We start from the raw sequence: 5,000 nt of genomic DNA on the forward strand, positions 1-5,000 counted from the left end.
TTCCAAGAGGGAGGAGGGAGGGAGGGAGTCCCGGGGCCGTGAGAGAGAGAGAGCCTCATTAGCTGCTAGGTTCACCTCATTAGCTGCTAGCTAACGCGTCAGACCTTTTACATTCTTTAGAGGATTGAAACCTCAGGGCCTTTAACCCCCGTTCACCGTTTACACTCAACGATCCTTCCGAACAAAACCCTTACACATCTGTCCGTCCAACTGACCCCCGAGATACCTAACACGCAGATTAACACGTCAGCGGTGATCGGCGTGTCATAGAGGAGTCACAAAGACGGGCAAAATAGAGTGGTTGAATAAAAAATACTCACTCAATTGGCCGTGATTTAACGTAGCACACAATGATGCCAAGCCCATGCAAAGTCCAGTGGCCCAAGCAAACAAATAAGATAGATCTGGCTCGGCGTTCCTCATCTCCACATCGTCACCCAGCACGCCGACGCCCAATAACAATTCCCCCGCAAATTGTGCACCTCGAGCGGCAGTACTTTAAACGGCGCCGTCTTCGGCGTGGACGGCATGAACCAAGTCGGCAAGCATCGTCACCCAGCACACAGACGTCCACTAACAATTCCTCCCCCCTGCAAATTGCGCGCCGCGAACGGCAGTACTTTCAAGTATGCCGCCTTCGGCGGGGACATCGTGAACCAAATCGGCAGGCAGGCGTCGTCAGCCGGTCGACCGACCCCCAGTTGCATTGCCCCAACGGCCATTGTGCACTTCGAACAGAACAGTGCTTTTAAAATATTCCGCCTGCCGCGTGTACATCATGAAACAAATGGAAAGGACGAACCGGGCGTGCAACCGATGCACGGAGAGTGACAGGTCGTCAAGCAAGTCCGTGGCAATCCGTCGGCCGACTCGGCCGCGGCCAGCAGAGGCGTTTTGGCCCGGGCGCGCCGAACTTTGCGCGCCCTCGGTATGCGTAACACTAGCACATGCCTTCAAAACTCACTACAAAATAACCCCAAAGTATGCCGCCTTCCCCGTGGGCCTTGTTACCAATATCTTGCCCTGCTTCCTGATGCCCTTATGGGGTCGGCTCTGTTCTTGCAGAACCCTCAGGTGGTGCAGAGTCTGGGCCATTTTATCAATATCTTGCCCTGATTCCTGATGCCCTTATGGGGTCGGCTCTGTTCTTGCAGAACCCTGAGGTGGTGCAGAGTCTGCGCCTTGTTATCAATATCTTGCCCTGCTTCCTGAAACCCTTATGGGGTTGGTTCTGTTACAAAACCCTCAGGTGGTGCAGAGTCTGGGCCACTTTATAAATAACTCTGCCTGCATTAGGGTCAGGGTCAGGGTTAGGGTTAGGGTTAGGGTTAGGGTTAGGGTTAGGGTTAGGGTTAGGGTTAGGGTTAGGGTTAGGGTTAGGGTTAGGGTTAGGGTTAGGGTTAGGGTTAGGGTTAGGGTTAGGGGTAGGGGTAGGGGTAGCGGTAGGGGTAGGGGTAGGGGTAGGGGTAGTTTGAACTACTGCCGCTCCAGGCGCGCACTGTGCGTGGGTAATTTTCAGTGGGCGTCGGTGTGCTGGGTGACGATGCCGCCCAGACTCTGCACCACCTGAGGGATCTGCAAGAACAGAGCCGAACCCGCAAGGGTATCGGGAAGCAGGGCAAGATATTGATAACAAGGCCCAGACTCTGCACCACCCGAGGGTTCTGCAAGAACAGAGCCGACCCCATAAGGGTATCAGGAAGCAGGGTGAGATAGTGACACCATTTGTAAAACCGGCAAATCCCACCCAGGAAACATTGCAAAAATTGGCCTCTAATGCTGGAACGTGGGTAAAGCCAAACAAACACGACACGTTTTAAAAGAACGTTACTAAAACAGCCTGGGATATGCCCATGACAAAGGATAGGCCGAACCTCACCAGAAAAAAAGAGAGGGAGACCACGGCAGAGCTGAGGGATAAACATGAGATGGTGATAAAACCAGCAGACGAGGGGAGCAGTAGGGTTACAAATTAATGTCAATATGGGGCCTGCTCCCACTGGGTAATAGACAAAAACATAGAACAGGGTGACAGGAGAGACTGGATAGCACAGAGGATAACCCGTGAGCGAAATAATGGGGTGTATGCAGTTCAATGTAAGGAGTGTACCTTACGGTACATAGGCGAAACAGGTAAAACAGCCTCAGCGGTGATCGACGTGTCAAAGAGGAGTCACAAAGACGGGCAAAATAAAGTGGTTGATTATAGACAATAGACAATAGACAATAGGTGCAGGAGTCGGCCATTCAGCCCTTCGAGCCAGCACCGCCATTCAATGCGATCATGGCTGATCACTCTCAATCAGTACCCCGTTCCTGCCTTCTCCCCATACCCCCTCACTCCGTTATCCTTAAGAGCTCTATCCAGCTCTCTCTTGAAAGCATCCAACGAACTGGCCTCCACTGCCTTCTGAGGCAGAGAATTCCACACCTTCACCACTCTCTGACTGAAAAGGTTCTTCCTCATCTCCGTTCTAAATGGCCTACCCCTTATTCTTAAACGGTGGCCCCTTGTTCTGGACTCCCCCAACATTGGGAACATGTTTCCTGCCTCTAATGTGTCCAATCCCCTAATTATCGTATATGTTTCAATAAGATCCCCCCTCATTCTTCTAAATACCAGTGTATACAAGCCCAATCGCTCCAGCCTTTCAACATACGACCGTCCCGCCATTCCGGGAATTAACCTAGTGAACCTACGCTGCACGCCCTCCATAGCAAGAATATCCTTCCTCAAATTTGGAGACCAAAACTGCACACAGTACTCCAGGTGCGGTCTCACCAGGGCCCGCTACAACTGTAGAAGGACCTCTTTGCTCCTATACTCAACTCCTCTGGTTACGAAGGCCAACATTCCATTGGCTTTCTTCACTGCCTGCTGTACCTGCATGCTTCCTTTCATTGACTGATGCACTAGGACATCCAGATCTCGTTGAACTCCCCCTCCTCCTAACTTGACACCATTCAGACAATAATCTGCCTTTCTACTCTTACTTCCAAAGTGAATAACCTCGCACTTATCTACATTAAACTGCATCTGCCATGTATCCGCCCACTCACACAACCTGTCCAAGTCATCCTGCAGCCTTATTGCATCTTCCTCACAATTCACACTACCCTCCAGCTTAGTATCATCTGCAAATTTGCTAATGGTACTTTTAATCCCTCCGTCTAAGTCATTAATGCATATCGTAAATAGCTGGGGTCCCAGCACCGAACCTTGCGGTACCCCACTGGTCACTGCCTGCCATTCCGAGAGGGACCCATTTATACCCACTCTTTGCTTTCCGTCTGTCAACCAATTTTCTATCCATGTCAGTACCCTACCCCCAATACCACGTGCCCTAATTTTGCCCACTAATCTCCTATGTGGGAGCTTGTCGAAGGCTTTCTGAAAGTCGAGGTACACCACGTCCACTGACTCTCCCCTGTCAATTTTCCTAGTTACATCCTCAAAACATTCCAGTAGATTTGTCAAGCATGATTTCCCCTTCGTAAATCCATGCTGACTCGCAATGATCCTGTTACTGCTATCCAAATGCTCAGCAATTTCGTCTTTTCTAATTGACTCCAGCATCTTCCCCACCACTGATGTCAGACTAACTGGTCTATAATTACCCGTTTTCTCTCTCCCTCCCTTCTTAAAAAGTGGGATAACATTTGCTATCCTCCAATCCACAGGAACTGATCCTGAATCTATATAGAACATTGAAAAATGATCTCCAATGCTTCCACTATTTCTAGAGCCACCTCCTTAGGTACCCTGGGATGCAGACCATCAGGCCCTGGGGATTTATCAGCCTTCAGTCCCATCAGTCTACCCAAAACCATTTCCTGCCTAATGTGGATTTCCTTCAGTTCCTCCATCACCCTAGGTTCTCCGGCCCCTAGAACATTTGGGAGATTGTGTGTATCTTCCTCAGTGAAGACAGACCCAAAGTAACGGTTTAACTCGTCTGCCATTTCTTTGTTCCCCATAATAAATTCCCCCGTTTCTGTCTTCAAGGGACCCACATTTGCCTTGACTATTTTTTCCCTCTTCACGTACCTAAAAAAACTTTTGCTATCCTCCTTTATATTATTGGCTAGTTTACCCTCGCACCTCATCTTTTCTCCCCGCATTGCCTCTTTAGTTAACTTTTGTTGCTCTTTAAAAGAGTCCCAATCCTCTGTCTTCCCACTCTTCTTTGCTATGTTATACCTCCTCTCCTTAATTTTTATGCTGTCCCTGACTTCCCTTGTCAGCCACAGGTGTCTCTTACTCCCCTTAGAGTCTTTCCACCTCTTTGGAATAAATTGATCCTGCAACCTCTGCATTATTCCCTGGAATACCTGCCATTGCTGTTCTACCGTCTTCCCTGCTAGGGCCTCCTTCCAGTCAATTTTGGCCAGCTCCCGCCTCATGCCTCTGTAATCCCCTTTGCTATACTGTAATACAGACACTTCCGATTTTCCCTTCTACCTTTCCATTTGCAGAGTAAAACTTATCGTGTTGTGATCACTGCCTCCTAACGGCTCTTTTACCTCTAGTCCCCTTATCAGATCAGGATCATTAAAAACACTCACTCTATTGGCCGTGATTTAACCTAGCACACAGTGTTGCAAAGCCCATGCAAAGTCCAGTGGGCCAAGCAAACAAATAAGATAGATCTGGCTCGGCGTTCCACATCTCCACATCGTCACCCAGCACGCCGACGCCCATTAACAATTCCCCCGCAAATTGTGCACCTCGAGCGGCAGTACTTTAAACGGCGCCGTCTTCGGCGTGGACGGCATGAACCAAGTCGGCAAGCATCGTCACCTAGCACACAGACGTGCACTAACAATTCCTCCCCCCGCAAATTGCGCGCCGCGAACGGCGGTACTTTCAAGTATGCCGCCTTCGGCGGGGACATCGTGAACCAAATCGGCAGGCAGGCGTCGTCAGCCGGTCGACCGACCCCCAGCTGCATTTCCCCAACGGACATTGTGCACTTCGTACAGAACAGTGCTTTTAAAAT

The sequence above is a fragment of the Rhinoraja longicauda genome, unplaced genomic scaffold, assembly GCF_053455715.1.
Source record: "Rhinoraja longicauda isolate Sanriku21f unplaced genomic scaffold, sRhiLon1.1 Scf000281, whole genome shotgun sequence".
In the NCBI taxonomy this organism is placed as follows: Eukaryota; Metazoa; Chordata; class Chondrichthyes; order Rajiformes; family Arhynchobatidae; genus Rhinoraja; species Rhinoraja longicauda.